This window comes from Aethalodelphis obliquidens, unplaced genomic scaffold (genome assembly GCF_003676395.1).
Source record: "Aethalodelphis obliquidens isolate GAN/ISIS:26980383/991018 unplaced genomic scaffold, ASM367639v1 scaffold2, whole genome shotgun sequence".
Classification (NCBI taxonomy): domain Eukaryota; kingdom Metazoa; phylum Chordata; class Mammalia; order Artiodactyla; family Delphinidae; genus Aethalodelphis; species Aethalodelphis obliquidens.
This window is the reverse complement of record NW_020837946.1, coordinates 86,604,020-86,615,723: the sequence shown is the minus strand read 5'-3', so window position 1 is coordinate 86,615,723 and position 11,704 is coordinate 86,604,020.

The following is an 11,704-nucleotide window of genomic DNA, read 5'->3' as shown; positions in this document are numbered from 1 at the left end:
AAACAAAAAGTTTCACAACAGATATATCAACGTAAGGATCACATTTCATATTTTATCCTGGAATGTTTATGAAATCTCTGCTCCATTAAGTCTTCACCCCAATAACCTTAGAAAGCCCATTGATATTACAGTTTAGTTCTTGTTGGTTGATATTTATATCTTTCAGCAATAAATGCTTTTATTTTGAAATTGCTTATGAAAAGGTTAAACTAGTTCACCATATGCAGAAAATAAACACTTATTTTCCCTCGGATAAAATGCCAAGAATGTGAAAATAAACAGGTGGATTTATGGATGTATACCAAAACATCACTAAAGCTTAGTTGATTCTGCTTACAAAGCCACCTTAATATTCAGTGGAGATCACTGCCAGATCCATTCGACAATAGTGATTGATGTAAATAAGTAAAGACAGAATCATTCCCCCAATTATATTGCATCCTAGCTCAGCTGTTCAGGCTAGGCAGCCATGGTTCCAGATACTGAACTTTCTCTGTCACTCTCCCCTTCGTTAGTTCTCTTTTATCTTCATACATTTTATAGAAAATAGCCCACTTTTGACCCTAGAGGGGTTTTTTGTTTGTTTGTTTGGTTTGGGGTTTGATTTTGGCCATACCACAGGGCATGCCGGATCTTAGTTCCCCAACCAGGGATCGAACTTATGTCGCCTCCAGTGGAAGTGTGGAGTCCCAACCACTGGATGGCCAGGGAAGTCCCAACACAAGAGTTTTAATATAAAAGTAAAAAGGTCTCTCTCTCTCTCACTCCTAGACCTAGGTCAAGATGGGAAGGGGCATAGGGAGACTCAAGTGTCCTCAGTAACTTTACTTTGGTTTTGATATGTAGTAATGACTGAAAATGGAGTAACCAAGGCATTTAGCTCCCAACTATCTCTTCTTATACTCAGGGTGAATTGATCAGCAAGGTTCATGCTCTGCAGGAAAGCCCTGTGAGCAAACAGATAACAATTTATGCTCCTGCAAATCCCTTCATAAACTGCACCCTTGATGTTAGTGTTCTTCTTAGCAAAGAAGCTCCCGGGAGAATGGGAGATATAGAGTGTCCAATAAGTAAAACAAAGTCCTTTGGATTTCTCAACTTTTTGGAAAAATATTCTAATCCTAGTAGATAGTTCACAACACTTAGATTTTAATAGAAGTTTTTCCAGTTTTCTGTTCTAGTCTAACCTTGCCTATAAGCTGTTTCAAAGGGGCCCTCAATAAATAGGACTTATACAACAAGTGTGATGGTTTTCATCAGTTAATGAGAATCAACTTGGATGTGTATATCAGTTACTGTCAACATTATGATGACTCTGAACCACAGTCAGAGTGGCAGTCTCTTGTTTAATGCTTTTTTCCTTCTCCGTTCAATGTGGTCATGACTCACATGTTAAGAATAGTACTACTTCATAGTGTAAAAAATTAATAAACAGAAGCCTCAATTAAACAGAGCTGCAAGATCAGAAAGGGGAATTCTCATGCCCTGTGACGGTAGCAGAGCCCGACGGTAGAAAAACTCCTCTTCTTTCCTGGCAAGGACTCAGTCAATAAAAAGCCATAGACTCTTTGTTTACTATAGAACTACCAACTTCCTTTTCCTCTTTATAAAAGCTTTCTCTTTCCCTTGTGGGGTGGGAACTTGCATGTGGCCGCCATTGTTGCAGACCCCAAATTGTAATTCTCTGCTGATTCCAAATAAACCTATCTTTGCTGGAGAAATACAGGGCAGTCTGCTTATTTCAGGTCAACAATAGTATTGGGAGAATTAAATGAATTGATACATTATAGCATTTAGAACAAAGTAAGCATTCAATGAGCATTAATAATTTGACCTTTTTGCTTCTTGCTGTGGCTGTTGTCTCTATAATTACCAGTACTGAATGCCAGCCTGCATGACTGCCTCATCCTCCCATTCCCTTTCCAGCCCCCATATCCTCTGGACCATTGCAGATATGAACCGGAAAGCAGATGGGAGTCAGGGCATGATGGTAGGGAAGGAACAGCCCTCCACTTTAACTTTTGACATAGGGACTTAAAATAGGTCTTCCCCTAAAACCCTCTCAGCAGGATTGTGACTAAATTGCAACTTTACAAAAGATTTAACTGAAAGTTCATGGTTAACAGAGGGGTACACAATCAGCAGTTATTTTCAAGTGCCAATCCATGTGGTTCATTTCAGAGCACTCTAGCCCAAGATTACCCACATGGATTTCCTAACAGTCTGGCACTCTAGATGACAACTTGCCTACAAGCAGTAAGGTCAGTTTAGCTTTCATTATCAAAAAGGCAGTGGAGCATTCTGTTCTACATTTAATAATTATGATACCCAGAGAAAAAAATTCTCCCATTACCCCAGATGAAGACTTGTTTCTCAATTTTCTCATTTCTTCAGATTCTGGTTTATCCCAGAATCTGCTGTTTCCTCTGAATCATTTTCAACAAAAACTCTCATCTCTACAATATAACAATACAGTTTAATGTAGTGTAATCCATTCTAAGTCTTCTAAAGAAAAGAAGCATTTCTACCATCTGTTTCCTCCAGCCTTCTCATTCAGGCAAATACAGCAACAAAGTCAACAGGGACAGAAACTCTCCCTCAGCCAAATGTACACAATTTTATATTGCAAAGTTGAATATTTAGCCTCTTCATCTAAATCATCTGCATTTCGGTAAAGGGACACGTCAGTTCTTCCCACAGAACAACAGTTGGGTACATTATGGGATACCATGAACAATTACAGATGCACTCATTAATTTATTTCAAAAATTGCTTTAATTGCTAATGATATGCCTGGCACTGGAAAATAAAAACAATTAAGAAAAAAATTTTGAAACATGAGCCTGTCTTCTGAAGCTAAAAATCTAGTGTTAGAGAAATAATAAATAAGTTAAAAACCAAAATATTATTATAGAGTGCTGTAAGTTTCATGAAGGAAACAGGGATCTGTGCAAAACAATGGCAGATGGCATTAGTGAAGATATGGCATCCTTTCAGTCACTGTGTGCTTTGTTCAGCAATAGTATGTTTTCTGGGTATCATCTTATTTTTGAAAATATCATTGTCTATGTTACGTCTAAAAAGTACAGAAGCTGGGTTAATAGTTGAAAATATTACAAAAAAGTGTTACAAAAAAGTGTTTCGCTATAGTGAAACTAAAAGTGGTAGCAATAAAAATAATTAAATATGTAAAGAAAATGGCAAATTTGGCATGTCAGGCATCAATCTTTTGAAAATAATATAGATTCTGAGGAAAAAGTAGCAAAGCATACTACTGTGCTGCTTTCTGCTATATGCAGAAGTCCATAACCAGCAAGAGTGGTCTGCTGTCTTCCCTCATCCCCCATCTGCTCTGTTATTCCAGAGTTTTAACAAGCATCCAATAATCCTATATATGTTTCTTATATACCAGGTTTATTGCTCATTTATTCCCATAAACTGCAGATTCCACAAGATCAGGGTTTTCTTGTGTGATGAATTTCAAGCACCGTGAATAGTACTTTATGCATAGCAGGGTTAAATAAATATTTGTTAAATCAAGAAATATGTAAGTAAATGAGTGTACAAATGAACCAACAAAGAATCTAATAATTTCAAAATGAATAATATTGGATGAATTCTAAAATTAACTTGCATTTTTGTCTTTTAAAGCTCTCTGAAGTAGACCCATTTAATCTTCCCTATTTTTCCTTTCTCCTATAGAAAGCTGGTATAATTTCTACATATAAGTAATTTTCATGACATTTTTTATTGAAGTATGGTTGAATTATAATGTTGCGTTAATTACTGCTGTACAGCAAAGTGACTCGGTTATGCATATATATACATTCTTTTTCATATTCTTTTCCATTATGGTTTATCACAGGATATTGAATATAGTTCCCTGTGCTATACAGTAGGACCTTGTTGTTTATCCATTCTATATATACCAGTTTGCATCTGCTAATCCCAAACTCCCAATCCAACCCTCTCCCTCACCCTACCCTCTTGGCAACAACCAGTCTATTCTCTATGTCCCTGATTCTATTTCTGTTTCACAGATAGGTTCATTTCTGTCATATTTTAGAGTCCACATATTAAGTGATATGATGTGGTATTTGTCTTTCTCTTTCTGACTTACTTCACTTAGTATGATAATCTCTAGTTGCATCCATATTGCTGCAAATGGCATTATTTCATTTTTTTATGGCTGAGTAGTATTTCTAATTTTGATTACTTATATGTTTTATTAAAATATAAGAAAATAATGTGAAAAACACTGGGGGAATAATTCATATGAGCAAATATAGGGATTTAAAAAATATTCTATTATGATGGTCAATATATTCATTCATTAGTTCAACAGATATGTTTTGAGCATCTGCTATGTGTCAGGGGTATAGCTTTGAAAAAGGAAGACAATATTACTGAACTCATGGAAACACAGGCAAAGAAGTAAACACACTGAGTTATTTCAGACAGTGCTAAATGCAGTGAAAACTTAAAATGGAGAAGGGATGAGGATCTTGTTTTTGGTCAAGGTAATCAGGGAGAGTCTCCATCAGAGTTGACTTTTGAATTGAGACCAGAATGGAGAGACTGCACACCCTATGGGAACGTGGAAGAACAGAGTTTTCTAGGCAGAGAGAACAAGTATGTGAGATTAGAGGGAGGCAACATGAGCACAGGTACAGAAAGGAATGAAGTCCAGTACGGCTGGAGGCCACTGAGAAAAGAAGAATATGATGTGTGTTGAAGTCAGAAAGGTCTCAGGGACCTAAATCACTCTGGGCCTTGTTGACACGGACAGTGTTTGGCCTTTATTTCTTGTTCACTTGTACTTCGCTGGAAGGTTTCATCTTGCAAGTAACAAAATTTGATTTATTTCAGTTTTAAAAATATCCCTAGCTGTTTATAGAAAATGACCAGCACTGCTGGGGGAAAATATCTTCCTCATGTGTAATTTTCTTTTTCCTATGAAATCTCTTGGTGAGGAAAGATAGTATATTGAATTACTATTACAATTCTATGCGTCTTGCCTTTTATGCTTTAAAAGTCACAGTTCTGAAATTTTATTCACGTGCACCACAAATACAATTTTTTTTTAATTGATCATTAATTTTTGTCTAAAAGGTGTCTACTTCTTTAGAACTAACTTAAGTTCTCCACAATGTGGGGGAAAAAAATTAATGACAGTTACTCCAGTCCAAGGATATTACTTTTGATAGAAGTATCCCTAAATCTTGGTTTACTTCAGTCCTTTTCAGTGAAATAGCACATTAACGTTGGCAGGTTGCAATGGGTAAAAATTATCAATATTCCACTTCTTATTCCTCCTAACAAACTAAAGCCTGATGGGCTAAAGTAAATTTAAAATCTAAACCACAATGTTGTATTAAATTCAGTTTTGGCAGTTAGTAGATATTTTTTATCCTACAACAACAGATGTGACTAAAAGAATTGATCTTGTTGACATCGCTACCCTTGTATGGATAGAAATCAATATTAACAATATAATTTACCATTGCATATTTTGGCAAGGAAATTTTAACCATTCATAAAGTCAGGCTGAGCTTGTTCTCCATTGCAGTGTCACAGCCTACTTCTGATAGAAAACATTTTTATCTGCAATTGGCTAAGTCATTTATCTTAGTGAGACATCACAGGCAGTAGATGGCATCAGCAAATAGATATAGGAAAACCGCCATCATTAATTATAGTGAAGGCTGGAATTGGGGTCGCTGAGCTTCCAGTGACAGACTCACAAAGGAGGTAATACAACTTGTGATTCAAATACAATTAAGTGTAATATATTAATGTCTTTTTAGTCACCTCTTTAAGTGCAGGATTAACTCTAAGTCTTCATTATAATGACTAGTGTCCAACCAAATTTGGGAGTGTTTGATCTAGATTTAGTACTGTCTTTGCATTTGAGCTTCCTGACAAGATTCATGACAATCACCCATGTGTTATGGGTAACATTAGCCAGTATCTACACACAAAAAATAAAATGGAAGACTGAAACAATACTCCAGATAGTTTTTCCCACATTTTGATTGTCTGCATGATTACAATTTCAAGAGTAATTTGCAGAGAAACAACAAGTTTTCATTTTCTGAAAAGTTTTCTGTAAAGGTTATTTAACATACAGTTATGTAAGAGCATAATCATTTTGACAAATAGGACATACTTTCAGAACATAAAATGGAATAAATAAGATTATATGAAAAATGTGCAGTACATTTTGTCCCTGGCAAAAGGTATTCAAATCTGGCTGACCCTAATAACTATTAATCAATATTAATTTGGTTACTTATGCATTTAGCTATTGTGTTTTATATTTTCTGTCTTAAAATTTGCAGTTTTTAAATACATTTCTACCTTTGTTCTTCCATATTTATTGTAGTTTGTTTCTCTCTAGCCTCTGGTTCTTCTATTTGATGCCTTCTGTAGCATTTTTCTATGCTATTCCTTCCATTTATACTCATTCAACTCTTTAATATTTTGAGTGTATTTAGCATTGAACTTTAATTTTGGTCTGACTGTCTACTTTTCTCTTTAAAATTACTGCAGTATGTCTATTAAAGTTTATCAGAACTTTTATATACTGGTTCATCCATTTTTACCTTTCTTAAATTAGGGGAGAAAAACACCTTATACAGTAAAATTCACCACCCATTCAGAGAATTCCTTGATTACATAAATCAATGATAAAAAATGCACATACCTGTTACAAATGCTGTTTTTTAACTCGATTAAATTTAAAATATTTTGCTATATGTAAGGCTGGTTTTGTTAGAAATCCTAAGTTTACATTCAAAAAGACAAAATTTATAAATCACTCAGAGATGTGTATGGTTCTTAGAAACACTATTTACCTGTCACCTATCAGTATGCATATTTATAAGTTTGTGTGTGTGTGTGTGTGTGTGTGTGTGTGTGTGTGTGTGTGTGTGTGTTAAGTGATAGCGGATTTGGAGGAATCTGTTGGTTTGGCATGATCACGGGAAAGCCATGTTTCACCAAACACTGAGAAAAATAATGAAAAGTTGTACACGTATCTTTTGTTTCTATTTGTTCCCTCACTTTGCTATGGACTTATATAGACTAGTGTTGGGGTGGTAGCATAGCAGTTTCCTGTCTCAAGGTGGCTTCATACTATTAAAAGCAAAACAGCACACTCCCCTTGGTTCAAAGGAGACTACAGTAAATAATTACTCACATTGTGAAGGTGAGCTCTTTCCAGATACAACCCTTCTCCATCCAGACTGATGTTTCTAATCTTCCGTATCCATTAAGAGATGGATGGGATATGGGAGAAAAAAATAATCCCCGAGGAGGTTATTATGTGCATGCTGCTCCTGGGCCATGACTCATCTAGTGAGCCTCCTGTAGGAATATTCTTACATGAATATTATCTCATGGAATCCTCACAGCAGTTCTGTGAGGAAGGGAGACATGATATATTATTACAGATAAGGAACCTGAGACTCACAGAGGCTGCCTTTTGCAAAGGCTACCTACTAGAAAGGGGCAGTTTCTCACTAAGAATTCTGTGTGTTCTGACTTTAAAGTCCACATTCTGTCCACATCATGTAGCCCCTAAAGCAGATCTCAGCACAGCTGGCAATGCCTGCAAAGCACAATGAACTACTGGGTTCTGTTATTCTGCTCTCTAAGAACTTTTTGGCCCGGTTATACAGCAACAGTTCTTGCTTTGCAAGAAAAGAAAAAAAAAAAGAAAGAAGAAAGGTAGAAAACAGTAAGAGTCAGTCTTGTGCCCATTACAGTAAATGTTAATGTATATAATTTTTCGATTAAAAAAATTCCAAAAGTTTCCATATATTCTCCAGTAGCCTGCCCCTGACAGCTTCGAATTCCACCAATCTTACTCTATTAATTCATGTTAGTCATTTTCTTCTCATGCTTCAAGTTGCAAATATCTCTGGAACAAGTGGGGCACTGAAATTAGTGTCACATATTTAATTTTCTTAAGTAACTGGAAAGGCAAGCAGTATGGGAGCACTGGAGAAACTGAAGTGGGAGAAAGAGGAGAATGAAGGAGGATACCTATAAAAAGCCCTTTCCATTTCACTATTTCTTTATATTTGATCTTGCTCATAAATGAAGTTGTACGAGTTAGAGACATAAATATCATCATAAATGTCTTTAAAAAGGCACTGATGACAGTTCCATACAGGCTTCCAAGGGAAACAGTGGTGTTTTGGGAGCTCTTTTTTAACATTCAGGTAAGCATCATGTACAACCACATCTCCCCATGGCAATTCTTTATTGCCCTAGTAAGTGGCAGGATTCTGATAGGGACAGTGCCCAACTGACTCCGAGTAACAAATATTATACTTTTGGCTCATATGCATGGCCCCTGATTTCTTGATGCCATCTTCAGAGAAATAAATCATCATAAAGTTGACTGAGTGTGTCCTACGTACATGTGCTTGACTGTATTTGATATAATTGACGACAATAAAAAGACATTAGAGAAGAGAGGTATCAGTGTTGTCAAGTGAGTGTCACCTGACCCACGACTTCCAAAGAATAGTCAGGATATGGATGGGCTGAGAGGAAAGAAGAAGCCATCCAACAAGAGTAGGGATAGATAGTACAGAAGTAGTGTAACCACATGACATCTGTGTCTGTGTCTGGAGGGGGCTGCATGTGGTGGAAGAAAAAGGAGAGGTATTTTGCAAAGTTAAAAGGTTAGTCTGATTAAAATAGTTCATGGTACTAACAGGAGATCATTTTAAAACTGTAGAATTCAGTGAAATTATTGAATACCATAATTTGGGTTTATTTTTATATCACATTTGACATCTCAGCACAGTAGCACTTATAGCACATGGAGAAAAAAATAATTATGTTTAAGTGAGCATTCTGTATAGGCTGTGGCTTTCGTACTTCTTCATCCTCTGTATACCAGAATATAACAGAAATATAGTATACCTAACAGAAAGTCAGTGTACAGCCAGACCAGGATGCTCCATCTATAGCAAAATTTTGAGGTGTTCTTGGAAGGATTGTATAAAGAGAAAGAAAGAATATGTAGAAAATAGGTGAACGCGTATCTGTTATGAGAGTCAAGTATATGTTACTGTAAATACTTATATGCAATGAACTCTAACATCCACCCAGGGGTTTTTGTTTTAATGTTTAGTTGCTCATGTTAAAGAAATCATGTAAACAATTAGCCAGTTTTTCTGATGCTCTGTTTGGATTTACTGCCATCTCTCTCCTGCTTAAGGATTGTTGTTACTCATCAGATAAGCTGAGTTCTTAGCATTTTCTTGTTAATTCCTTCAATCACTTTTGAAGCTTTAGTTCTGCTTTTCTAACTTCAGTGACTTGTGTGTGTGGTCTTGCCCTTTGGGTAGCAGTGTTCTAAAATGAGAGAGAGAGGATTTTTTTTAAACTTTTCCTGGAGGATCTTGTGACTAGAGTCAATCTAAAAAGAAAAAAAAGAAGTGTATATGCCACTTATACATGTTGAGTTCCTACCTTTGAATTATCCCAATCTTAGAAACTTGTTATACTTTAAACTCTGTCTTATAAGTAAATGGTCAGGGCAAAGTACTTAATCACTGTAGGGTAGCAGACTATGCCACCCCCAAAATATGCCACTTTAGCATAGGGGTTATTTTGAGCTGAAGTTAATTGAGAGGAATTAGATACAAAAAAGTTCTCTGCCCTCCTCCTATTTCTCTAAAAGTAGAACATAAATTTAGGAAGGTGTCTCTCCTCCCCTCTCCAACAGGAAGGACAAAAGTTAATCACTGAACATTAGTTTGTATCTCTGAATCCCATACCCCTAACTTGCACCCCCCCTTAATAGATAAGCAACAAGGATATATTGTACAGCACAGGGAATTAACCATTATCTTGTAATAATTTTTGATAGAATATAATCTGTTAAAACTCTGAATCACTATGCTCTATACCTGAAATTAATATCATATTGTAAATCAACTGTACTTCAATTAAAGAAAAAGTTAATTACTGAAGAAAATTTTAGATCCTAACAGCCTGGAGACAGCATCAGAGGAATCTACATAATGAGATTTACTAATGAGGCTTTATCTACCATTAGTTTCTCATATGTTTACCTTTCCACATTTTCCTGCCCCTAGAGACTCAGGACCTTTCCACTTCTCTAAAAATGTATTATTTCTTTGTTAAGATGCTGTATAAGTCCAAGTTCTAACCAAATCTCTGAGTCACTCATCTCCAGGTACTCCCATGTGCCATATGTATGATGTACATGTTAATAAACTTCTGTTTCGGTTTTCTCTTGTTGATTTGTTTTTGGCCAGTCTAATTTATAGGGCCCCAGCTGGAGAACCTAAGATGGGTAAAAGAGATTTTTCCTCCCCCACATCACTTAATTCCAAAATTCTGTGAGTTTCTCTGCAAATTTTTATGGCTATATAATTTCATTCCATGCCTAGGCATAATATTCAATATGAGAACCTTGAGTGCCAGCCGTACAGTGCTGGGCAAATCCTTTGCACACCCAGTCTCACCATATGGTATAGCTCTAAAGATAGATAAGAGCAATGAAACTAGCGAGCTCCTGGGCAAGGAGTGAAATGGGAATGACAGATAGCAGGACAAACAGAAGAAACAATCAATTTAATCAGTCAACATGGATATATGGTGTTCCTACTAGAGTCCATGCCTGGCATTAAAGAAAGAGATAACATGGGCCTTGCCTGACAAGATCTGATTTAGAGATCCCATATTCATTCAAGTATTTCCAAATATTATTCCAATGTTCCAAAATTCCAATATTTATTAAATAATTAAACTTGTAAGAGCCAATGGTGACATAAAAAATAGTTAAATATTAATGTTATATGGAACCATTAGGACTGAAATGTTCAGGGAAAGATTTTTTTGGGGTAGGACTTTGTAGCAGGGTTTAAGATGAGGGAGTTTCAGAAACAAATATGTAAGTATCATAAGAAGTGGGAACAAATGAAGCAGAGAAAGTTAGGAAAGGCTAAAGGTGGAATATTCTGGAAATAGTGAGATTTCACTCAAGAGAAGCTTTCATCAAGACAGAGTCAGGAATAACAAGAAGACCAGCTCTTAAGCAGTTGGAAATGTCATGAATCACTCAGCATAGGCAAAAGGGCCACAATTCAAGGGACAAAGTGTAAAAGGTATTGAAAAAAAGTTCAGCAATTAAAACAGCTTTAAAATCATGTTTCTTACTGATGGTCTGTTGACATTCTGCACATAAGAGGTGTCCAAATAATACCAGAGAATTATTGTCTAGGCAGAATGAAATATGTTGCTTTAAAAGTCAAATTGAGGCTTTTCGCCCCGGAATATGTTCTGACTTTGGAGATTTATAATGATCAATTTCTATCACTGGTAGAGAGCTATACACTGAATACTGAATTTAAGATCTATCATTTGCTTGAGCTACATTATAATAGTTTAATTTTTAAAACAATACAGCTGAAATAGTTTTCATACAGGAACTAGATAATAGACTGTAATACAGATTAGAAGAAAGTACAGTACATTTCTTCAGGGTACAAAGCAGGTGCCTTCAATGTTTGTGTATTTTAAATGGAAATTGTTTTCTTTTAAGAGAAAGTATTATATAGAATATTGATACAAAGGGATTATATATTTTTGTTTTATTTTCCTGAGTTGTAAAACTAATTTTCTTCCTCTAATGAGAGTTCCATGAAATATTCCA